The sequence below is a fragment of the Sturnira hondurensis genome, unplaced genomic scaffold (genome assembly GCF_014824575.4).
Source record: "Sturnira hondurensis isolate 20B ecotype Veracruz unplaced genomic scaffold, ASM1482457v3 Scaffold0004136, whole genome shotgun sequence".
Lineage (NCBI taxonomy): Eukaryota > Metazoa > Chordata > Mammalia > Chiroptera > Phyllostomidae > Sturnira > Sturnira hondurensis.
This window is the reverse complement of record NW_028076767.1, coordinates 55,754,784-55,781,328: the sequence shown is the minus strand read 5'-3', so window position 1 is coordinate 55,781,328 and position 26,545 is coordinate 55,754,784. Positions and strand designations below refer to the sequence as shown.

The following is a 26,545-nucleotide window of genomic DNA, read 5'->3' as shown; positions in this document are numbered from 1 at the left end:
GTGGTTCCAACTGCTTCAAATGCCCCGAGCTTCCTCCTCTACCCCTAGGCTATCCAACTGCCTCTTCCTGTCATTCATGATCTAGCTCAAGAGGCAAACACATGGTGAAATCAGCAGTGATTTCAAACCCCCAAGTACTAATCTACCACCACTCGTAATCAACAACTTGTCTATGACAGTCTCCAGCACTAGCCCACTTGTCTCCAAATGGGGTACCTGTAGCCAACAGTCATGCAAGACAATTCATTGACTTACGGGATGAATATACAAAAAAATTTTCAGATAAAAAATGTCTTCACCCTGGCCACCGAAGCTCAATTTGTTGAAGCATTGTTCCATAGACTGAAAAGTCATGAGTTCAATTCCCAATCAGGGCACATGCCCAGGTTGCAAGTTCAATCCCTGGTCAAGGCGTGTAAGAGTTGGCAACCAACTGATGTTTCTCACTTATTTCAATGTCTATCTGTCTGTCTGTCTCTCTCTCTCACTCTCTTTCCCTCCTTCCCCCACTCCCTCCTAACCTCTCTCTCTAAAAGCAATGAAAAATGTTCTCAGGTGAGGATTAAAAAAAATAAAAATAAATAAAAATGTTTTCATCTAATAGAGCCATAAATAGCTTGAGCATTTATATAGTCTCTGTCTCAATTCCTCATGAGAGTCCAGTAATGAAAGGTATTTTTCAGAAAAAGTGGGAGATATAATGTGAAAGTGTGGAGAGAACACCCATGTACTATACCTTTAAGATTCCATTTAAGTAGAATTACAGATCACATTGGCTACTTAAAATGAAAGGAGCCCTCCCCCAAGTGCAAGTGCTCTAAAACCATTTTAAAAACTACTTATTAAATTTTATCAATAAAAGAACCAGAAAATGTGGAGCTGACTTCTCTATTCTTACTGGTTCTTTATTAGTCAGTTTACTACAAAAAAAGCAATTAAAGTTCAGTTGAATTGGACATGAAGAACGCTTCCCAATTTCAAAATCCAAAAATATCTCAAAAATTGATTTACATCCAGTATCACAGACAATAACCATTATTCCAAGTGACCCAAAATGCTAATCGATGTCATTCATCATCATTAGCAGTCCCTTAAATTTCTCATCTTTAATATTTTTAAAATTTCTATTTTATAATACATAGCTTTTATTTTATGTAAAACTTATAACCAACAAACATATTGAAGGTGCATACTCAAAAAACTTTTTAACTTATGGGATATGTTTTCAAAAGCTTTTGAAAACTATTGGAATATCTGTCTTATCTTTGAATTCCAATCCTTCCTTCCTTCCTTCTATGACTATTGAAAGACTACTATGTACTAGACATTAAAAAATTAAAGTAATAAAGATATAAAACATGATCCTTACTATGTTAAGCTTACTGTCTATGGTGGTAATCAAATAATCATCCAAAAAGCTGCATAATTTAAAATAGCATTAAATGTTAGGGGGAAAAAAACATGGTTAAACAAGACTGCCAAGTAAACAACTTGAGAGTCCCCGAAGGGTGGAGGAGCTTTCCCTAGGGGGAAGTTATATCTAAATAAGAACCAGAGAGATGACTGGGAGGTACTAGCAAAAGAATAAGTGTGTGTGAGTGGGTGTGTGGGTGGGTGAGAGGGTGAGAGAGAGAGAGAGAGAGTTGGGGTGGGTAGCACCCTGTGGTGAAGACAGAGTGGAGTTTAAGAAAAAAGGCACAGCTTCTCAGTTTTCATAGAGGCCCTGTGGTCAGGGCAAGCAAGCTGTGTCCTCAGGAATTAAGATATACCCAGAAAGAAAAGAAAACCCAGTCGAGGACACAGAGACCCTAGAGAAAATAGTTATAAAGAGGAGAAAATCCAAGGAGGCAGGAGAGGTAGGCCAGGGTTAGAACCTCAGTAAGATGGGCGAGGGAGAGAATGGGGGGGGGGGGAGGTACAGGGAATAAGAAGCATAACTGGTAGGCAAAAAGTAGACAGGTGGAGGTTAAGGATAGTATAGAAAATGGAGAAACCAAAGAACATACGTATGACCCATGGACATGAACTAAGGAAGAAAGAATTCTGAGGGTGGGGGCTGAAGGGTGGAGGGGGAGATAAAGGGCAGGAAAAAATGGGACAACTGCAATAGCATAATCCATAAAGTATACTTTTAAAAAAAGGAAAAAAAAGGAAAGAACCTCAGTTAAGACACAGTAAGTCCTAGCAAGTCCTCTACATTCACTGCCCTCAAGACCCCTTACCCTTGGTTCTCCCAGCTGGCCCCTCCACACCCCATTTTCCCAGGCACTGTCACAGCCAGCTTCCTGCCTTTCTCACGGCCTTTGTATACAAGATGATCCCCATGACTGAGCCCTTCCGTCGGGACCCAACCAGACAAATTCCTACTCAACCTGCAAGTCTCAAATGTTGCTTCCTTCTAGAAGCTTGCCTACACCCTCATATGCCCTCATCCTACTCTCATATAACACTTTGTTAATTTTCATTCATAGCACTTATAATTAATAATTACTTAGTCATACCTGTGTGTAATTTTCAACATCTGCTTGCCTCAGTAGACTGTAAACTCAATGGTAGCAAAATCTGTTTTGTTCACTGACACCAGAGCCAAGTAGGTGTACATTTAATACTTGCTGAATTTGAATTTCCCCTGAATTAGTCATCTTAATTTGAGCTTAAATTGTAAAGACTTGTCAATCTCTTCCAGCCTTCTCCTACACTCAAGTACATATACACCTGCTAAGAAATAACAGTATTAAGACATTTACCATCTCTGTAGCATTAATGTATAGAATTTCATCAAATAGTACAAGTTAGCTGTTAACAAGCTTCAAATTTCAAAATCAAGAATCCTTTCACTAGTAAAAAAAGTCTGGAAAACAATAACCACTGACTTTTTGTTAGAAAGCCAAGAAAAGCTCATGCCCCCAAATATCCCTTAACAGATCATACCTGTACAAACAAAATTAAAACATTCATTTAGGCTCACAAATAGAAAACAAACAATAAAATTATAAATTCTGTCCCCCAAGCTAATCTACTGTTTATAGATACACAGCTCAAAATCTGCCAAAAATCTTGGGGAAAAACATCAGCATTACTTCCTGGTTGCTATTTTGTCCATGATCTGGAGTGTCTGCCGACCAGTCAAATCACCTATTAAATACAGCGACTCCAAAAGGAAAGGGAAAAAAGAATGTAGAGAGAATATTCTGGAATAAGTTTAATTATATTTTAATTATTAAAAAATATTAATATGCTAACACCCCAACTTTATGCACCAAGGATCTATTTCTAATTTTAAAATATACTAAGAAGAAAATATTGTCAACTGACTTCCAGTCAAGATGGCAGTAGGCAGACATGGCTTACCTCCTCACACAACCACATCAAAGTTATAGAACAGCCAACACTCAGAATGGTCAAAAATCAGGTTGAATGGAAGTCTGACAACTACAGAATTAAGGAAACCACATACATCCAGACTGGTAGGAGGGGCAGAGACATGGAACAGGCTGGTCCCACATCCATGTATGATGTATAATTTGGGAGGGATAACTCAGGAGCCCTCCCTACACCAGGTACCCCAGCCCAGGGTTCCAGTGCCAGGAAGGTAAATCCCCATATATTCTGGATGCAAAACTCAGCAGGGATTGACTCAGTGGAAGAAACTCCTAGAGTTCCAAGAAGTTCCTCTTAAAGAACCCATACAGTGACTCACCTGCTCACAGACTTACCACTTCCAACATAGCAACTTGAAAGGCACCAGTGACACACAGTGAGAAACTGAGGTGTCTGGCATCAAGGCAAGAGCTGGGGGCAGCTTTCTTCTAGACAGAAATGTTGGCAGAGGCCAAGTCCCTTTTCTGAACCCTCCCCCTACAGAGCCACAGAGATGAGACTCCATCAACCTAACACAGTTTGCCACAACCTGGAGATCCTCTGAAGTTCTGTTCTACCCAACTTAGAGCTGTTAACAAGGGCTTTTCCAAATGAATGGCTGGCCTTGGCCATTGCTTCCAAACTTCCTAAATCCTTTCAAACAAGCAACAGACAGTCTCAGTGAGCTGCACCTCTTGGTAAGTGGCACAAGGCCCAGTACTAGGAGCAGCCAGCCTAAATTCACAGTTTAGGTTTGCCTGGGAATCTCCAAGCCCCAAACAAGTAGCAGCTATCTCAGATTGCTTTACAGCTCATGCAGGGTGGGCCTTGGAAGAGCACAGGTGAGGGCTGACCTTGGCCTGCACCACCCCAGAAACACGAGGGCCTGTATACCCAGTGGACAGTTACACACCACATCACAACATCAACAGCCCCTGCACAGCTGATCCTCACGGGGGCAGAGGTTGGTGATCAGTGGTCACACCAGACCTTACAGCTGACTGGCCTGGGTGAATCCCTCCCATTGACCTGCCAACAGCAACCAAGGCTCAACTATAAGAGGAGGGTGTACCCAGCTGACACAAAAGGCACACCTTTAGTACCCAGCTTTGGTGACAGGGGAGGCTGTGCCACTGCATCCTACAGGACATCTACAACATTAGGCCACACTACCAAGACATGAAGTCAAAGCAGCTTGGCCTAATACATAGAAACACAGGAAGGCTGCCAAAACAAAGACACAAACATGGCCTAAATGAAAGGACAGAGTAAAACTCCAGAAAAAACAGCTAAACAAAATGGAGATAAGCAATCTGTCAGATGCAGAGTTCCAAACACTGTTTATCAGGATGCTCAAGGAACTTAGTGAGGACCTCAACAGCATAAAAAAGATCCAGTTAGAAATAAAGGATATATTAATTGAAATAAAGAACAATTTACAAGGAAACGATAGTAAAGTGGATAAAGCCAAGGATCAAATCAATGATTTGGAACATAAGGAAGCAAAAAACAAGCAATCAGAACAACAAGAAGAAAAAAGAATTGAAAAAAACGAGGATAGTGTAAAAAGCCCCTAGGACAACTTCAAGTGTTCAAGCATTCACATCATAGGGCTGCCAGAAGGAGAAGAGAAGGAATCAAATACTGGAAATCTATTTGAAAAAAATAATGAAAGAAAACTTTCCTGATTTGGTGAAGGAAATAGACACGCAAGTCCAGGAAGTATAGACAGTCCCAATTATGATGGATGCAAAGAGGCCTACTCCAAAACACATCATAATTAAAATGCCAAAGTTTAAAGATAAAGAGAAATCTTAAAAACAACAAGAGAAAAACAGTTAGTTACCTACAGGAAAGTTCCCATTAGACTGTCAGCCAATGTTTCAAAAGAAACTTTGCAGGCTAGAAGGAAGTAACAAGAAATGTTCAAAGTCACAAAAAGTGGGGATATATAGCCAAGATTTGTCTACCAAATAGAGCTATCATTTAAGAATCAAAGGGCAGACAAAGAGGCTCCCAGACCCGAAAAAAACTAAAGGAGTTCATCATCACTAAACCATTATTATATGAAATGTTAAAAGGATTTAAGAAAAAGAAGATCAAAACTATGAATAACAAAATGAGAATAAATGCTTATCTATCAACAGTTGTATCTGAAAAATAAACTAATCAAGCAAGAAGAACAAAGACAGCATCACAGATATGGAGAGCATTTTAATAGTTGCCAGATGAGAGGGGGGTGTAGGGGAGTAAGTAAAGAAGTGAGGGGATTAAGTACAGCTTGGTTGTTACAGAATAGTCATGGGGATATAAAGTACAGTATAGGCAATGGAGTAGTCAAAGAACTTATGCACATGACCCATGGACAGGAACAATGGTAGGGGACTGCCTGAGGGAGTCAGGGGTGCTGGGTGGAGGGGCAAATGGGGGAAAACTGGGATAACTGTAATAGCATAATCAATACATATAATTTAAAATAAATAAATAAATTGATTTCCAAAATAAAGAAAATACTGTTTCTAAAAGTAAACTTTCCAGCCCTGGCTGGTGTGGCTCAGTGGATTGAGCACCAGACTGCAAAGCAAAGGGTGGCAGGTTTGATTCCCAGTCAGGGCACATGCCTGGGTTGTGGGCCAGGTCCCCAGTAGGGGGTTCGCAAGAGGCAACCACACATTGATGTTTCTCTCCCTCCCTTTCTCCCTTCCCTTCTCTCTAAAAATAAATAAATAAAATCTTTAAAAAGAAAAAAGTAAATTTTCCATTCCCCTAATATCAAGTATTTTGGCTAAGGAATTTCAGTTGGAGGTTGGAAAAAAAAAAAGGTACTAGAAGTGTTAAAAAAACAGTGGCAACGTTCCAACAGTTTCAGGGATGCCCTACTCCAGTGGTTTTCAAACTATGTGGTCTCAGAATATTTTTATACTGTTGAAAAGTATCAAAGCCCCTAAGGAGCTTTCTTCTGCAGGCTATATCTATCAACATTTACTCTATTAAAAACTGAAATAGAGTAGTAACATGCTACCCTATTTTTTATAAATTAAAAAAGGAACTTCATTTCCCCCCTGCAAAAAAAAAATAGTGAGAAAAGTGGCATTGTTTTGCATTTTCAAAAATCTCTATCATGTTCAGCCTCAAAAACAACTGGATTCTCACAGATGTTCTACCTTCAATCTGTTATAACATGTTGCACTAATTGAAGGTCATCTAGCAAATCCAGCCTTGAACACTTATGTCACAGGAAGAAGGAGGACCTCTTGGCAACCCTGAGACAGTCGTGGAAAGCCCACTTGGATCACACTCTGAGAACCAGTGCCTCACTCCTTATATGGTCAGTCCTACTGTAGAGATAAGATGGCACCAGATACTTCAGGCTGAGCATTAGTCCACTACCTGACAAAAATGCTGCTACTGTTCCACAGGTTCAGAAATCTCATCAGCCTCTCTAACATTAAGAAAGTCAACAAAGTCTATGGTCAAGAAGGCATTAGATTTTTTTAATGTAAGAATAACATTTTATGTACACAATTAAATCTTTTTTGAATGAGACACAAACCTGTGATAAGAAGGTACTCAACTGGTCATATCATTTAAGATCAACCAAATCCTCACGTAATGTTCTAAGGCCAAAATCCCTAACTGAAAAATCATAGGCTACTGGGGAATTACAGAACATCATCTGAAGAGTTCAGAGCACAAATTTTTGCTGGCAGTACACCCCAGCTCCTTTCTGTTGTTGGATAAGGGCCTCTATCCCTAGGAACTGATCTAACACTTCAAATCTAAGGACCTCTCAACTTAACTAAGGTACCTCTCCAGGTCAGTACCATCTCGTACAATGTCTCGGGACTACAATCTCAGGAGGTAACAGTATTCCCATGATTTTCTACTAAAAACAGCATGTCATCAGGGCAAAACAGAACTGCTTCCCAAATCCCATGGTACTTTTCAAACTCCATTTATAGATCAGACTGATACCCAGTTAAGGAGCTAGCATTTAGCTCATTTCTAACATGTATGGGCTTGAAACCAAGTCTGGCACTTCTTTGGCTCATCACAATTTTACAGCTGGGTAAGGTCACACATACACTGCAATACATACCCATAAAAGAAATCACAAAGCATTCTCATATTGGTCACCCAATAATCCTGAGTATAATGCACTTCTGCAGCCAACTTATAGGACCTATTAAGCAAGCTAGTTGATAATCTACTTCAAGAATAAAGGCTATTTCTAAAACCCGGACTTACGAACAGCATACAACTTGTTGTCCTTAAGAGAAAGTTATAAAATGAATGCTACATTTGTTTCCCATCATAAAATTCTGTGAAATGTTCATTTGTCAGTGCAGGTGACCTAAACTCATTTGGTTTGTCCATTTGTCCAACATACAATTTATTTAGTCTCTACTCGTTCAACAGAGACTTTGTTGACACTTTTATCAATTCAACTTCTAACAGTCTCCAAGTTAGAAAGACTCTTGAAAGACAGGTTGTACACTCACGCATCCGTATTTTGAATGACACCATCCAGTTAAAGTCACTCACCATCGCTGGGGTTGCCACTACTCTCCCATGACAGTTTTTTTCTTTTTATCTCTTTATACAGTCTATGCTATGCCTTCAGTAAAGGGGAAAACCTCACTCTAAAATAAATGGAAGAGGCAAAGGAAAAAGGGAGTAATTCCACTTCTCTTTTTTTGAAAAATTACATCATTATCATCCTAACAGGAAGGGCACTTACTAACCAGCCTCGAACTATGCTTAGGGATCATGTGTATTACCTCAGTCACTCCCTCCGCAAACACTCTAAGTATATACTCCTATTTGTCCCATTTCAGATTTTTAAACAATCTGTAAATATTTAGTGAGTAGAATTTTCAGTGGTGGGGAGAAACCATCAAGTTCAGTTCTTAACCAACCACCACTTCCACCCTTCATTGAACTGGTCCACCCCAGATGAGCTGCTTTTGTCTGCTTTTGTCGTCCTTAACGTTTCAGCGGAGCCTCAGTACATTCTGCACTTTCACCACCTTGACTTTCATCTTAGAAACAATCTCTACTCGTGGTTATTTGGACCACTTTTCAATCATGCCCTCTTTCCATTCCTCGAAATTCAACATTAATTGCATATGCTCTGTAACCTCAGAGTTTTCCCCGGCCCTCCAAAACGATATTGATGTGGGGAAAAAATAAGCTACCTTGACAACAGATCAAGTGATTTCTATCTCACATCTCCCATCCCCACTTTTCAGTTCTCTTATAACTAATATTTCAAAATAAAAACAGAAATGTGTGTCAGGCATGTTTTGAAACAAAGCTAGACACAGCTAGACAAATTCTAGACATAAAACTTTGAAGGAAGGCATACTTACAACAACCACCTCCAAGCTGGACAAAAATCAGCCATTAAGTGAGAATAGCTGTGCTTCTGCAGAGACAGGAAGCAAGGGCAGCTTGCTTCACACTACCTGGGCCTTAACAGGAGTGAAAATGACATGGGCTGTCAGTTATAGCTGCAAAGAAAGGCTAACCCGAAGCCATCATACCATATAAGTTAAGTCAGGGTCTTTTCTCCAGTTCACAAATGACCTGTGAAATATTTTTAACACCACGCTCTGTCTGAACTGGCAACGTGCAAGTTGCCAGGGCTTGGTTTTATATAGACTTTGCTGCTGCTGGAGGGTTTCTGGTGGGTGTTGCTTTCAGAATATTAGCATGTAATTTGATCTTTCATGATAGATGAATACAAATGGCTTCTTGGACAAGGCCTATAGAACTGAAACCCAGCCCCTGGATCAGTTCATCCTGTAGTTAGAGGAAATAATTACAGGTTATTTCAGGAAAGAAAGGGTTTTGACTGAAAGAGTTACACTACGAACATTCCAGCTGTAACAGATGGACCGAAGATAGGGTTTGGAAAAGTGGGGGAAAGACCAATTTCATCTGTTAGAGCTTGGGGGGAAGATCAGGCTTAGTTGAATAAAAGTAAGTTGAAAAGTTTAAGTTAGGCTACCATGTAAGAACCAATGAATCCCACTAGGTTTAATTTAACTGTCTACAGAGTGAAACTGACTTTACTACAACACTACCAGATACACAGAAAATAACTATGCCAAGCTTCTGAGATTCCAATGTTTTGGTCACCCAGTCCATGCCTTACTGGTATCTCAAGACTAGGTTTTATTTCGACACACTTGACTACATGGAAACTGTCCCTTATTTTCCATTTAATTCCCTCAGTATCAGACAGCCATGGCTCTCCTGCTTTGTTTCAACTAATAGGACCCCATCACCAACCAGCTGTCTTGTTATATTGACCTAGGCAACTCCAGGCTCACTCCTTGCCCTCCAGTTTATAAACTGTGCCTGGAACAATTTTTTTAAAGCTACTGATAGGAAGGAACCTGTTATTCCTTCCAGAAGACTCCTAGACATGTAACTGTAGAGTCCATTTAAAATCCCAGTTCCTCCCAAAGTCCTCCGTTAAAAGCTGTCTCAGCCTGCTAGCTCATCTCTAACTAGGCCTGAACTTCCCCCTTCAACCAAACAGTGCAGACCTGCCTATCCCTGCCATTACTGGACAAATGGTGTTTCGGGCACCTACCATCTGACCCAACTGTCCCAACTCTACGGCTACTATAATTAATCCATCGTAATTTGAAGGGGGGTGAATATGAAAGGGAGATCAGCACCAGGGTGGTGTGTGTGTGTGTGTGTGTGTGTGTGTGTGTGTGTCCCTCTCCCCCTTCCCCTCACCACCTCTCTCTATTTAAATAGGAGACACTAGAGCATATTTCTGTGGAGGTGGAACAAAAGCACCCTTTACACAGCGACCTAACCAGAGCCTCTTTCTCACCCACACTCCCCTCCACAAGCAAGCCCATTCCTGCCTCAGACCTCCCACCCTCGCCCTTGCATTTTTACCCATCTTCTCCGTAGCACTTAACACTGTATGAAAGTTGTGCTTTATTTGTTTGTTGATTGTTATGTTTCCCCTCTCCCACCCCTTCCTCCCTGCACCAAAATAGCAGCAGCAGGGGAGTACGATCTCTGCCTAGCTCACGGCTCCATACCCAGGCGTGGCACAAACTGGGCACTCCATGTCAATTCAAACACATTCATTTTAACCTCTTAGTCTATGCTACACTTTGGTTTGAGTAGGAAGAAGAAGATGAGATTTTAGCAATTTTGCAGTGCCTGACAAGGAAATGACTTGAGGAAGGGTTACTCCATGTCCTCAATTTAATATAGTAGCAACCAGGTATTTGAGATAAATTAAAAGATATCATTTGTAACTTGGATTTCAGTTTTCAAAGGTGTCATCCAAGAGACGCAGCCAGACAAAAAGACGGCTGGCAGACTCCGGGTGTGCCAGACAACTCCCCGGTGGACAACATCCCAGTTGGAAAGGACTCCTTGGATCTCTAGTTGCAGACACCAGCTGATCCACCCAGAACCATCCCCAGTGACCTCTGAGACAGCCTCCACAGCTTGAAAATACACCTCCTACAAGGCAGAAATTGACACATTACCTCCCTCTACCCCCAGTCTTTTAACAGTTATTGACGTTATTTGGAAAGCCGAGATTCCATGCCTATTAAAAGAACTCCCAGGAAGTGACAAAAGAAAAATAGATCTGGCTGATAGAAGCCAAAAACTCAATCAGAGATTACAATTAGCAATGAATACATCTGAAGAGGAAGAAAACTGTACCGTCTTCTGTATCACATGTTATCTGTTCAGGAGGCTTAAGACAAAAGATGTAGCCAACGAATTCACAGACTGCTGAGTCAGGAACACTAGCCTTTCCAGAAAGGAACTCTTCCAAAGACCCTTTTATCTATTTAAATAGAGCAGCACCAGCTACTAACTCTCTCTGCACGGCAATGATTCCAGGGAATTTCATCTACTGAGTCACCATTAAACCTGTATAGTTATTTACACCTTTATAAAGTTTCTCCAGGTGACATCTTAAATAGTAACTGAATGCATCCACTCTAACATAATGCAATAACTAATTAACATTAATCTTTACAAATACTTTTCATAGTGGTCTTTCCCCCTCCCGCCCCCAACTAGAATGTGATTCATAGAATTCTCTCACAACTTAGCTTGAAATATGTGTTTGCCAGAGGAACAGCTAAAGCAGAATCAGATAATTGTGGTATGACTCAACAAACGCACAGCTGTTCATTTAAATATATCCATCAAAAGTATAAATATGACCATGAGAAATAAAATGAGCTGTGTACACAGGGTCAGTGCCCAGCTGAATGGGTTGGCATCGAAGTAACCACAACAGAAAACAAGGAGGAGATGGAGAGATGAGGCAGGGAGCGATTCTGCATGTACATCCGGTAACAAGAGGCCAGGAAATTGATGTGACCCCAAAACCACCCACCCTACCCCAAACACTTAGTGACCTACATAACAGTGCCAAGGTAAAAGTAAAAATAAACGCGCTCTACTAAGTGGGGAGAAAGAAACAAGGAAATAGGAAATAGATGATGCTCCTAAGGGGTAGAAATCCTGGAAGGAAGAACTGCTGAATCCAAACTATTTCTAAAAGCAAAACTAAACAAAGACCCTGAGGCAGAGGACTATGAAGGCGCAGAATTCTCACCTCAGTCCTCTCTCCACAACTCTCGAAGGTGGTGATTCTGAAATCATGAAAGTAAGAGAATCTCTCCAATAGTCCCCAAGCTAATAACGGAAACACCACCCTGTACCAGGCAACCCCCTTTACAGGTTCTACAGAGGTGAGAGCCACACTTTAACAGGAAGAAAAGATGAAACGGAGAATGTCAAGAGGAGCAGGAGGAGCGCCAAGACAAGTGCCCACGTCTGCGCTCCAGACCTCACCCCGCCTGCTGCTGCAGGGGGGCCGGAGGCCCAGGCAGACCATGAGAAGCAGAGGCTGTGAAAAAAATTCAGAATAATAGCAAACAAAAAGAATAAAAAACCAAGTTCATCCCCCAAAAATAACCTCTCAGGGTCCGGCAGGAGGCTTAAGTTCATGTTAAGCCTGACTCCACAGTCATCCTGCAAGGAGACCATTCGCATTCTCCACACTTACAGGTAAACTTCTTCTATTAGTATAAGCAACAACTATTTCAATAATCGCCACCTCCCTCTTCCCATATCCGTCTTCATCCTTTCATTGAACACTTTCTAGAAAGAGCAATCTATACAGCTCCCTCCATCTCCTCCCTCTCCTCCATCCCGTCCATCACTGAAGCACCTCCTCTTGCCAAGGTCCTAATTTATTGTAGACCTAACAGTATCCTTCAGGTTCACAGGCAAGCGTCCTCAAAACTCTAATTCCCAACCCTCATGCCTAAAGATTTAGATTGGACTGACTGGGGATAAGGCCAAAGAATCCACCAGTATCAATCACAACCTCTCTGTAATTCAGGGGATGCTGAAAATGCCAAGGGTGATCTCACTCATCCACACTGCAGGATAGCGGTACTGATAACCTACTTCTTCCTCAGGGTTCCTCCCTGGCCAGGATTCAGAGGCTCCAGTCTCCCTAGTGTCTACATCTAGGGTTCAGATCTTCTCAGTGTCCTTGAACAACAGTGTCCTCTTCTGCCACTCATCCCTTAATTCTGCTTCTCACTCAAGATGGTACCCAGTTTCTCAGCTTCAGGGCAACCAAGCTGAGACCAAACACCCAAGTGAAGAATGGAATCTCCCATTCATTACCATTCCCCACCCCCATCATCTATTCCTTATTATCTCCTTCCCTAACCATATGTCCTTGTCTTTTCACTGTTTACAAAGTTAACTTTTAAAAATGTTATTCTAGGTATTTCAAGTTGCACAGAAACAGAAAGAAAAGTATGTAATGAACCCTATTTCTGACCTCCTGGTTTCAAAAAATAAACAACATCTTACCACACTGTTTCAAAAATGAGCCATCTTATTTCCTCTACTCTGTCCGTTTCCTTCTGGGGTATTTTTTCTTTAAGGTTTTATTTATTTATTTTTAGAGAGAGGTGAAGGGAGAGAGAAAGAGGGGAAGAGAAACATCAGTGTGTGGCTGCCCCCAGCAGGCCCCCCACTGGGGACCCAGCCTGCAACCCAGGCATGTGCCCTGACTGGGATTCGAACCAGCAGCCCCCCAGTTTGCAGTCCAGCACTCAATCGGCTGAGCCACACCGGTGAGGGCTCCCCTGGAGTATTTTAACAAGAATCCCAGATGTCACATCATTTCACCCACAAAGTCTCTCTAACAATGAAGAATTTTTTCTAAACACAGATATAAAGCCAACATCTCACCTAACCAAATTAAAAGTATTCCTCCTCCAAATATTCTAAAAGCTAGTCAATGTTTAAATTTGCCCAATTTTCAATAACTATAAACACCCCCTCCTGCCAAAAAATTGTGGGGAGAATGGAATATCATATCAAAAGGAAATGGTTTTATCGCTTTTTAGTTATCATAACTAGCAGTGTAGTGTTAGAATTGTGGCAGTACTGAGAATACTGCGTATTTCATATGGAAGAAAGCAAATGAGTAACTAAGACATATTTGAACTCTATCATCCCCTGCTATTCCAGAGAACCAGAATCCTCCGAGTGGAATTAAGGAGATTCAAATGCAATACTAAGAAGGTTAAGTAAGAACCTTATAAACGGCACTGTAATTGGAAATATCAGTACAAATTCATGAAGTATTTTATGTATATTTAACCTCTGTCATTAAAAGGGCCTGGAAACAATGACCTGCCCAGAGCAGTGAACACTCCTGCTGCCCAGCCTGCAGTGTTAAAACACCATCTCCTACTAAGAGAAATCATTGAATTAAACTAGAAGGTAGCAATCACGAAATCCAGCCAATGGGAAATTAGAGGTCAAATGACTGGGTTCAACACTTTCGCTGTAAGGAAAGGAAGGAGCTGGGAGGGGAGCCTGAAGTTTAAGAGACTTAAAGACAGAAAAAGAAGTGCAAAACTAAACTACAGCAGCTAGATATGTGCATGCAGGTGGTACAACCATAAAGAAAAAGGCAACAAAGCAATTGCTACGGAAATCAAGAAAGTGGTTCCTTGCACGGGGAAAAGGAGCTGGGAGAGGCATGAGCATGCCAACAGGCTGGGGAGGCTGCTCATATTCTGTCTCTTGACTTGGTAGTCACAAAAAATACTCACCTTATAAAAACTGAACTAAGCCAGGTACACTTTGTGTGGATGTCTGTATTTGTGTTGTACTTTACAATAAAAATGTAAAAGGAAAAGAAAATGGAATGTGTGTTTTGAAAAAAGTGCATGTGCACACACACTCAATGAGTAAGTAGCAGCATTCCATACTGTGAATACGGAAAAAATTTACCAGGTCTGTGGTCCACGTAAGTTTATATAATAAACTTCTAAAATATCAAAACTTTTTAGAACTTCAAGCAGCAAAGTTTTTCTTTCAAGTTCCAAGCTTATTAAATTTTAATAAAGAAACAGGCATTGGCCCCAAGTACTGAAATAAACTTCACACACCATCGAATGACACGATGGTCCTCCCTCTCTCCTACCTCGATACGCATTTCATGCATCAAGGATATAGAAAGGCTGCACAGTCCAGACCTGTGTTTCCAAACACTATGCTCCATTATCACCAAGTAAGAAAAATTAACATAAGGATGTGAACCTTTCTCACAAAGTACATCCACCCATTTATTCCAATCCCCATAATGGTAACAGGTTTTAAGGAGGGAGTGGTGACTATATGTAATTATTTTCAGGTTCATATAATTTTTAAAATCCCATATAGTAATAAACATAAAAATTCTATAAAGTGGAGCTTCCTGTGTCAAAAAGAAAAAAATCATACAGCACTCCAAGAGTTAAAAAACCGTGTGATCCTGAGACACGCACAGGCATACAGATCAATGGAAGTAAATGGATATCCCCAAAATGGGCCAAAATGGGTCAAAATGTATATGGGAATTTATAAAACAGAAGAAATCAAAGAAGAAAAATTGGGACTATTCAGTAAAATTAGAATGAGTAGCCAAGGACAGAGTGCTGATTTTCAACTACAATTTCCTCTTCACTGTGTTGCAGGCCCCTGCTGACCAGCAGTGCCCGCATGCCCCACCCCCCAGCAGCTAGAGGTGCCCACACGACTAAATTCTCACCAAGGGAAGTAGAAGGGATGTGTGCAACTTTTGATCACTTAACCAGGACTTTCTCCTCTGTCCTTTGCACTGAGGAAACCCAGATATGGTAGCAAGCCAGCTATGACCATGCTGGTAACTCAGTGACAATAAAAGGGACCTGTGAGTACGGCTGTTCTGCTGACTGCTTTGCTGCCACTGGGACTGTTGTTACGTGAGGAAAAACTCGACATCTCTATTCTTTGAACAATAGCACATTCGGTCCCTTGGTTATCACTGCCCAGCCTTCCCCTGATTAATAGAGCACCTAGAGAAAAATTAAGTTGGAATGAAACCTAACATTCCAGATGGGACACAAATTTAAAATTTAAAAGGGGGTGGGGGGAGACAAAAACAACAACAAAAAAACATCCCACGTGACACTACCAGGAACCACAAGATAGGTTTTTAACTCTAGGAACAGAAAAGGTCTTTTAACTGTGATACAAAATCCTGAAGCCACAAAAAGTCTGATTACACACTTATCTCTATAAATCTTTTTGGACATCTTTTATTGACTATCTCTCCACTAGAGCGTGAGCTCTATGGGGCCAGAAGTGGGCTGTTCTCTTTACTATTGTATAGCCTGCCCTCTAAAGCAAGTGCCAGAGAAGCATTCCCTAAGTCTGCTGAATGAACAAACTGGTAAATCTAAGGACACAAAATTTTAAATAATCTGCTCAACAAAATAATTTTTATACAAAGGACCAAATATAAACATCACACATCACAAGAAGTGGGGGCACTGATTTTGCTCGTGTACAGCAGTTCCCATGAACTGACAAGAAAAAGATCAAGTACCCAATAGGACATCAGACAACAGAGAGGGAACAGAACAGGAGATACCAATGACCTTTACACTTACGAAAACATATTCTATGTCAACCAAAATAAAACAAATGCAAACTGAAGCTACCTTCCCCTGTCATTTTTCACCACTCCATTTGGTAAAGGGGAAGGATTCACAGGAACAAGTATAAAGGACACATGGACAAAAACTAACAAGGGTGGAAATGGGGGAGAGGTGGGGAGCGCTGGGGGCGGGGGGGGTGGGCTGGGATGGGAGTAAAAGACAGAAAACTGTACTTGAAAAATAATTAAATAAAGGGAAAAAAAGAAAACCATCAGTTTGACAACCACACTGTGATGGAACAGGTGTGAGGAAGTGCTGTTCTCACCCACTGCTGGTGAAACCTAAAACTTTGCAAGCTCTATGACTNCCAAAATAAAACAAATGCAAACTGAAGCTACCTTACCCTGTCATTTTTCACCACTCCATTTGGTAAAGGGGAAGGATTCACAGGAACAAGTATAAAGGACACATGGACAAAAACTAACAAGGGCGGAAATGGGAGAGAGGTGGGCAGCACTGGGGGCGGGGGGTGGGGTGGGCTGGGATGGGAGTAAAAGACAGAAAACTGTACTTGAACAATAATTAAATAAAGGGAAAAAAAGAAAACCATCAGTTTGACAACCACACTGTGATGGAACAGGTGTGAGGAAGTGCTGTTCTCACCCACTGCTGGTGAAACCTAAAACTTTGCAAGCTCTATGACTTACAGCAACTTGGCAATGCATTTCTACCAAAGCTAAAGTGTGCATACCCTTTGAGCCAGCAACCCCACAACTAGAAATGGATCTTACAGATATGCTCATCAATGTGTCTGAAATGATGTATGTACTAGCTTATTCCCAGCAGTCTTGTTAATGATAATAAAACTGAAACTGATCTATATGGCCCTCAATATGGTACCGGTTAAATAAATCAGAGTGTCTTTACAGTGGAACACTGGGCATCCATTTTAAAAGAATGCAGTATTAATTAGTAAGAAAATTTCAAGGAATAGTAGTTCAATGAAAAAAGATACAAAACAGTTTTATATCATTACTATTTGTGTAAAAGAAAAGAAAAAGAAATTGCAATAATCTACAGGTTTCATGCTGGTATATTACAAATGCCCTGAAATCTCTAGAAGAATACACAAGAAATTGGAAACAGTAGTTGCCTCTAGGAAGGATAGCTGGGTACTTGGGAAACTTATTTTTTACTTTTTTCCCCTTTCTATTCTTACAAATATTGATTATATTACCTTCCTAAAAAATACTGTATAAAATAACAGCTCAAATAAATATTCATTCCCAAGTCTAGATATCTGAAAACATCTCTGGTGGTTCTGTCAACTACCCTATGAAACTACTGAGTTGAACAATTTTTTTTTTAATCCTCACCCCTGGATATGTTTATGAATTTTCAGACAGAGAAAGAGAGAGGAGAAACATCAATGTGAGAGAGAAACACCAATCAGTTGCCTCCTGCACACACCCTGACTGGGGATCGAACCCACAACCTACATATGTGCCCTGACTGGGAATGAAACCTGCAACCTTTTTCAGTGTACAGGAAGATACTCCAATCAACTGAGCCACCCAGCCACAATCTGAGCTGAACTACTTTAACCCTGTTTAATAATTAAGAATCAAAGGGCAAGCAACTAACACTATCAGCTCCTCCTCCTCCTTCAAATAAGCATATATACAAAATAATTCCATCCCTGTTTTTCATTACTTCTTCTTAAAACTAATTCAACCTCATGCCACCTTAAATGGGCATAAAAATATCTCGAAATGCTCCAAGGATGGTAGCCAAAACTAACAACCATGCTAATATATTAACGCAGCCTAGTGCCAGAAAAGTTCCTCCCAGGCATCCAGAGATGAAAATGTGACATAAACGACACCTCGGCAGCAGCCCAAAACCAAGCATCATCTGCCTGGAAAATAAAAACTCACATCCGTAATAATCAAATTCCAATGTAAACAGTTATGACTTCTGTGTTTCCCCCAATGTGAAAGGTCTCCCCCACGCCCACCTTTAAATTATAGGCTAACCAATCATTTGAGGATTGGTTATTGTAATGTTCCAGCCATATAAAGAACACTAAGCAGTCATTACATAGACTGAGGTTCTCATTAAAAGAAAAAATCTGCTTAAAAGGGAAAATATCCACAACTTATGAAGTAGAAGGAAAAAGCAAGTCATAAAACAAATGTATAGTGATGTTCCATCAATTTTTAAAAATACATTTTACTGTTACTACAGTTATCCCAATATTTCCCCCCGTGCTCCCCTCTGCCCAGTACACCCCTTCCCTCCAACAACCCCCTTCCTTGTCCATGTCCATGTGTAGCACATATACGTTGTCTGGCTTCTCCATTTGCTACATTGTTCTTAACATCCCCTTGTCTATTTTGTACCTACCAATTATGCTTCTTAATCCCTGCACCTTTTCCCCTACACCCTCCCTTACCCCACTCAGCTGATAACCCTCCAAATGATCTCCATACCTATGACTCTGTTCCTGTTCTGGTTGTTTACATAGCTTTTTTTTTTTTTAGAATCATCTGTTGATAGTGGTGAATTTGTTGCCATTTTAATGTTCATAGTTTTGATCTTCTTCTTCTTAAAGAAGTCCCTTTCACATTTCATATAATAAGGGCTTGGTGATGATGAATTCCTTTAGCTTTACTTTGTGAAGCACTTTATCTGGCCTTCCATTCTAAATGACAGCTTTGCTGGATAGTTATCTAGGTTTTAGGTCCTCGCTTTTCATCATTTCAAATACTTCTTGCCAGTCCCTTTTAGCCTGCAAGGTTTCTTTAAGAAACCAGCTGACAGTTTTATGGGAACTCCTTTGTAGGTAACTCTCTGCTTTTCTCTTGCTGCTTTTAAGATTCTCTCCTTATCTGACCTTTGGCATTTTAATTATGATGTGTCTTGGTGTCCGCTTTGTATTCAACTTGTTTGAGACTCTCTGTGCTTCCTGGACTTCTATGTCTATTTCCTTCATCAAATTAGGGAAGTTTTCTTTCAGGATTTTTTCAAGTAAGTTTTCAATGTCTTGCTCTTCTTCTTCTTCTTCTTCTTCTTCTGGTATCCCTATGATTCAGATGTTGGTAAGTTTGCAGATGTCCCAGAGGCTCCTTATACTATCCTTGTTTTATTTTTAAATTTTTTTCTTCTTGCTGTTCTGGTTGAATGCTTATTTTCTCCTTATGTTCCAAATTGTTGAGTTAAATCTCAGCTTTATCCCTTCTACTGTTGGTTCCCTGTAGATCTTTTCTGTATTTCACTGAATGTAAACCTCATTTCTTCCTGGGTGTATTTTACACTATTGCCATATTCAATGAGTTCTTTGAGCATCCCGATAACCAGTGTTTTGAACAGTGCATCTGATAGGTTGGTTATCTGTTTTGTTTAGTTCTTTTTCTGGGGTTTTGTTCTTTTTCTGTTCTTTCATTTGGGTCATATCTCTTTGTCTCTTCAATTTTGCAGCCTCCCTGTGTTTGTTTCTGTGTATCAGGTAGAGCTGCTTTGACTCCCTATCTTAGTAGCATGACCTACTGTAGAAAAGCACCCAGTATTGTGTGGGGCAAAGCCTTAGGTAATGGTCAGGGCAAAGCGCCCTGCTTCACTCCACTTCACCATTTTGGTTCTTTGTGGGGGAAGAGCCAGGAGAGGGGAAAATGTCACTGCCTGGCTTCTGGAGGTTTGCCCCACACTTGCCCTATTTCTAGTCACTTCACTTACTTCCCAAATGCAACTGGTGCCCTTCCAGCTGTTGCCCAGGTACTGCATCCCAGAAGGATTGGGTCTGTGTAATTTCTATGGTCCTGCAAGCCCTTTAAGCAGAGTATCCTGAAAATCTGATAGTTTCTCCCACCGCCCCATCCCCCACTGATTTTTACAGCCAAAAGCTATGGGGGTTTATCTTCCTGGTGCTGGAACCCTGGGCCATGTGGGTTGAGATCCCTGCAGCTGAGATCCCTCACTGCTGGGGTACCCCTCCCAACTTCCATCTACGACACATGAATGTAGGGCTTCCAGTTCCATCACCTCCCTACACCACACCACATCTCCAAGCATCTCCACACCTCCTACCCATCTGGATGAATTTGGCTTCTTTAAATGCTTGGTTGTCAGACTTCCACACAGCTAATTTTCTGATGGTTCTGGGTGTTACTTGTTTTGAGGTCTAGTTGTAATTTTTGCTGTAGTTTTTCAAGGAGATGAAGCATGTTTACCTACACCTCCATCTTAACCAGAATTCTCCATCAATTTTTATTTTTAATTTTTTTAAATATTTTTTAAAGATTTTATTTATTTATTTATCTTTAGAGGGGAAGGAGAGAGGGAGAGAAACATCAATGCATGGTTATCTTTCGTGTGTCCCCTGCTAGAAATTGGCCTGCAGAGAACCAGCCTGCAACCCAGGCATGTGCCCTGACCAGGAATCGAACTGCGATCCTCTGGTTCGCAAGCCTGTGCTCAATCCACTGAGCTACACCAACCAGGTCTCCATGAATTTTTAAACTTAATTAATATGCATATTTTGTTTGTTCAGGAAAAAATTGTATGTGAAAAAGTATGTGTTCAAAATTATTAGTTACGGGCGAAAGAGAGAGAAGGAAAGAAAAAATTATAAACACACACACACACATTTTAAAGTACTCCATAGAAAGCACAGTATGAAAATAAAGTTTGGGAAAAGGTAAAAGCATAGAGACAGTAAAACTCAGTGGCTGACAATGGTTGAGGTGGGAAATGACAAACAGGTGAAGCACAGAGGATTTTTAAGGCAGTGAAACAATTCTGTATAATACCATAAAAGTGAATACATGTCATTATACACCTGTCCAAACCCACAGAGCCAACACCAACAGTAAACCCTAACGTAAACTATGGGTTTTGGGTGATGATGTGTCAATGCAGGTTGGCCTGCTATAAAAAGTGCACCATTCTGGCAGGAACCTTAACGGTGAGAGAGGCTGTGCATATATAGGGACGGGGTATAGGAAAATGCCCTGTACTTTCTAGTCAATGGTGCTGTGAATCTAAACACAGTCTATTTAAAAGGGGCGGGGGGAGTAGCGGCCCTGTAGAGTGAACAGGATGGCAGAAGCATTTTATACGTAGGGAAATGTCGGTAGTATTTGAACAACTTGGTCCAAGTTACAGACTAACTGTGCGGCTCCACAGAAAAAGCCTACCTTCACAGCAATGCATGAACTAAGGCTAAGTCCTAACTTTCTGATACCGGATTCACATAAACCAGCAAAATGACCATTGTGGCTAAGAAATTGCCATGTAGATTTGATCTCTGCCAAAAAACATTAAAAGAGGAGATTTGTTGAAATGGCTCTAATGCTGGTTCCAGCAATGCTGCTCTGAGAGCTCCTGGGGAAAAGCTGACTCAGCTACCTTAGAGGTGGCTCCGGGTCATATCTTCCCGAAGTCCTTCAAGCAGAGTGCTCTTGTTCAGAGCTTCGCTCATTAGTTCACCAGAGATGCGGGGAGGGAGAGGTGCCCCTGGAATCTCCTGGAATAAGGAGCAGAGCTCCCAGTAGCTTCGCTACTCCAGTAGCTCTCCAGTAGTTCCCTCTGTAGCAATGCGGTGCTCACGAGTGACTCAGGGCTGCAAAGGAAAAGAAGAAAGGAAACCATCTGAGCAAAAGGAAATTCTACAGCTGTGAATGTAATGGCTAAAGGAAGTACATACTTGACAAGCCTTTCAGTTGGGCCACAAAACTAAAGCATATTTACTATTAAAGCAAGTACAAAAAGGGTTGAAACACACTGACATGTTGAGGTCATAGACCCATACTGGTCCTTTTTTTTACACACGACACAAAACCCAGTAAGACCTGAAGTTGGTAAATTTCAAGATCAAGTTTCTTTAAATCTCATACGTCATTTACTCTAGTCTACTACAAAAACAAACAAAAAACCCCCAATGGCTTTGCATATGTTCGTTGTTATATGTAGCTGGTTTAAAAATGTAAAGTTCAAGCAGTGTACAGTGGAAGTCTCTTCCAGACACCCAGCCACTCTACAGACACTCCATTTACCAGAGTAACTAGTTTCTTGTGTATCCACCCACAAATAATCTGATTTTGGTTCACATTCAAGCACCATTCTCAGTGGTAGATAGATCTAGTTCAAAGGCTCATAAAACAATGATGGAGCAGGAGCACACAGCGGAAGGGAATGGGGCTCTAGATAACTAACAAAAAAAACAAAAAGCCACCCACGCTCCCTTTTCCTTTAGGAAAACTTTCAAAATGTCAACATTGCCAAAGGAAGAGGAAATTTTTATTAGAACCAAACTTTCCCATTCAAATGGTTAAGTGATACAAAACACTGAAAAACTCCTTTCGGAAAACAGCACCCCCCTTTTTTTAACTTCAAGGAACATTTTGCCAAGAAAACTTCCACGTAACTACATCTAAGAAGAAAACAAACCCAAAATACAGCATTCCTCAATAATTATTTGGAAGGAAAATCACATCAACCTTGAAATTCAAGGAAGTGCTTTGCAAATAATGTCAAACCTGTCCTCACTTTGGTTTAAATTGAGGTTCACAATCAATCTGATTGTAAAATTATAAGACCTAAAAAAGACACACTGAAATTAAGACACACATAAATATCACCATCACCCCCTGCACCACAGGGAGGTCAAGCAGAAATGTGACATGTTCAGCAATCATTTAGTGAAGTTAAAAAGTAAAAATGCATTTCTAGAGCGGACATCCTTAAAAACAAATTCATCAACTAAGCAGCATTCACAGACCTTGAGTTTCAGAACAAACTGTTGAAATCCTGGTATTTTCCAAGATGCTGGGGCCAGGGAAATTTGGCAGATTCAAACTGAAGTTGGTTTCCCCTCTGCCAAAGACTGACTGTATTTTAAGAGGGGGCCAGCGCTACGCTGTCCTGACTAGAGCCAACCACGTCTTTAATTTATAAGTACGTACTGTTCAGGGGCAGCTTTAGATAAGCAAGAAAATGAGAAACCACTGCTGCATATTTTTCTGATTCTCTTTTTAAGAAAAAGCAAAAACAGCAATCGCCTTGGCTGGTGTGGCTCAGTGGATTGAGTGCCGGCCTGCAAACCAAGAGGTTGCTGGTTTGATTCCCAGTCAGAGCACATGCCGAGGTTGCAGGCTAGGTCCCCAGTTGGAGGCATGCAAGAGACAACCAACTGATGTTTCCCTCGCACATCGATGTTTCTCTCCCTTCCTTTCTCCCTCTTTCTAAAAATAAAATAAAAATAAAAACAGGGGTTGTTTGTTTTGGGTTTTTTTTTTTTTTAATGACAAAGGTGCTTCTTCTTCCCTAGTTCACTGCATAGAATTTCTTTTCATCCTTCAAACCCATGTCCAGGTTCTCCTGCCTCTGTTTAGCCTTTGCTAATGAGTCTTCTATTTTCCAGATCTTTCCATTCTAAGTCCCCTGGTATTTATATCTTAAATGACTCAACCTGACACTTAATCCCCTGCCTTGAACTGGGTTTATCTGAAAAACAACTTAAACTAGGATCACATCTTCTTCCCTTATACCCTTTCTTCACAGAACCTAGCCCCTAGCATATAGGTGTCATTCAAGAGCTACTGAATAAAAATCACAATCTGTTTGCAAATTCATCGGGCTCTCAGCCCATAAACTTAAATCAGAATGGTGGTCTCCGACAAGGAAGAACTCAGGCTGGCAAAATGGGGACTCAGGTTGAGAGGAAATTCAGGACAGTGAACTCTCCAAACGTTCTAGTCAGAACCAAGCCCCCCACAAATATCCCTGACATCAACAAGGTAGTATGGAGCAGTTACATTCAAAGCCCCAAGTATGATTTTTAAAATAACTTTTAAAGGAAACATATGCATCAGTTAAAATCAGTGCTACAAAATAAGTAGCTACATAACAAACTCTAGCAACCTGTCATAAAACATACTGAGCTGAGTTTTTTCCAAAACCTTAACCAATGCATTTGTTTGGCTATGGAGGTTTAATTATTGGCAGCTGATCATGCCTCGTCCCATGTGAAAATCTGACCCATAAAGGTCAGAGGCACATTCCTGTGAAGTGGTGGAGGGAGAGTGTGAGGAACGGGAAAGAGAGAAATCCAGAAAAATCCACCTCCAATTGCAGGCTTAACAGAGTACTACCTTTTTCTTCAATCCAATTTAAAAGACCATGCATAATATCTTCAAAGTCATTGTAATATGATGTGACCTGACTAGTAGGCAAGCATAAAAGGTACTTAAAGTCAAACAAGTTCTTGGCAGTCAACACAGCAGCTAAGCAACAGGAAAAAAAATTCAGAGCAAGTTTTTTCAACTTGTTAGCTATGACTGTCTCCTTGGCTTCGGGAAATTGTGGCTTCCAAATACTCCAAATCCTCGGCCACTCAAGACATCATCCCTTGTATGGTGGCAGATGTTAACTAGACCCACTGTGGTGGTCATCTCACAACATACACAAATGTCAAATCCTCATGTTGTACACCTGAAACTAATATAATGTTGTGTGTTAATTGTATCTCAATAAAAAAAATGCCTTCCCTATCTATCCACCAAAACCCCATACCCCAAACAAATGTTGGTGTATCTTGCGGTAGAACTGCTGTTAACTGAAATGACTGTAGGTAGCAGCACATGCTAGCAAGCACATGGACTCAGGAAATAGCCCCACTCGGTTTTCCAACCTCCTCAGCTTACACGGATCATTTCATCTCCGTGTTTCAGTTTCTTTTCCCAAGAAACACAATAAATACCTCCCACCCATAATGTTACTAATAATGCCAGCTCTATCCCTTGTTTTATGTGACAATCCTAGCAATGCAAAAATTGAGAAGAGAGTATCATTATTCCCACTTGAAAGATAAGAAAACAATGTTGGAAAGGTTAATACTGTCCAAGACCACACTTTTTAAATAAGTGGCAAAACAGAATTAATTCAAGTTTTGCTGACTGTCAAATCTGTGTTCTTTTTTTAAAAAAAATATTTATTTATTTATCTTTAGAGGGGAAGGGAAGGAGAGAGGAAGAGAAATATCAATGTATGGTTGCTTCTCATGCATCCCTTGCTGGGAACTGGCCCCTGCCGGGAACTGGCCTTAAACCCAGGCATGTGCCCTGACTGGGAATTGAACCACAATCCTCTGGTTCGCAGACCTGTACTCAATCCACTGAGCTACACTAGCCAGGACCAAATCTGTGTTCTTTATTACCAGTAAGTTCATTTACATCTTGACTGTTTGCAAGAATTGAACTGAGCGCTCATAGTAGATGTTCTTAGTTCCCATCCCTGTCTTCTGCCCCTCAGAGAATAATAAAAGTGCTGAAACGGTGTGGCAGAAAAGCATAAAGCACACCCATCTCAAACAAGAAAAATCACCTGCATGATTCTACAAATGTCCTCTTGTTCCGGCTCTGAAATAATATTGCCACAACAAAGTATATAAGATGCTGAGTACCCCTGAAGAGTAATTTGCTCCAAGCACTTGAATACAGGGACAAGACAGGTTTGATCTATTAGTAATTCTGGAGAAAGGCACAGGGGATATCAGCTGGTTTCCAAGATTCCCAATATCCCAGTGGGAAAGAAAGTAGGTCACATGCCCAGACAACTGATAAACTCAGGGGACATCAGGCAGCACTAAGAACAGGGAGGGCCACCTAAAGTTGAGAAAAGATAACTGCTGACTGAATCAGGAAGCACAGAGATACAGGAAATACAGGCGCACGGAAATACAGGAAATCCTCTTCTCCGGGTATTCCCAAATCATAAATATAAATACAACAGTCATTAATCTTTAGGACAGGGGAATGAGAAATGAGAACTCCCAGGAATTTCTCCGGAATTCCTCAAATTATATATTATTCTTAAAATACTTCCAAACCTTCTTTACTCATTACTATGGATATCTAAAAATAATTGTTAAGTAAGAAAAACTTAATAGAGTTTACAAAGAATTGTAGCAACAAATATTCAACAAATATTCCAATGCTGGGAAATGCCGGGAACATGACTGGGTAGTAGTCCAACGGCAGGCCAAGTCCAGCCCGCAGTCTGTTTGGTAAATAAAAGTTTTATTGGAACACAGCCCCGCTTGTTCATTTTACGTATAGTCTATAGCCGCTTTCACACTAAAACAGCAAAGCCGATAGTGGTGACGGAGTCCATATGGCTTG

The 26,545-nt window shown here is 40.8% G+C and overlaps 1 protein-coding gene across 1 annotated transcript in view; it reads right to left on the bottom strand.

The window, feature by feature from the left end:
• The window catches only part of ACVR1 (activin A receptor type 1), a 140,584-nt gene that overhangs the window by 67,474 nt on the left and 46,565 nt on the right, over window positions 1-26,545 (bottom strand). The window contains exon 2 of the mRNA XM_037044671.1: window positions 21,774-21,987. The gene's annotated coding sequence lies outside the window, so the exon portion shown is untranslated. The remainder of the gene's footprint in view (window positions 1-21,773; window positions 21,988-26,545) is intronic.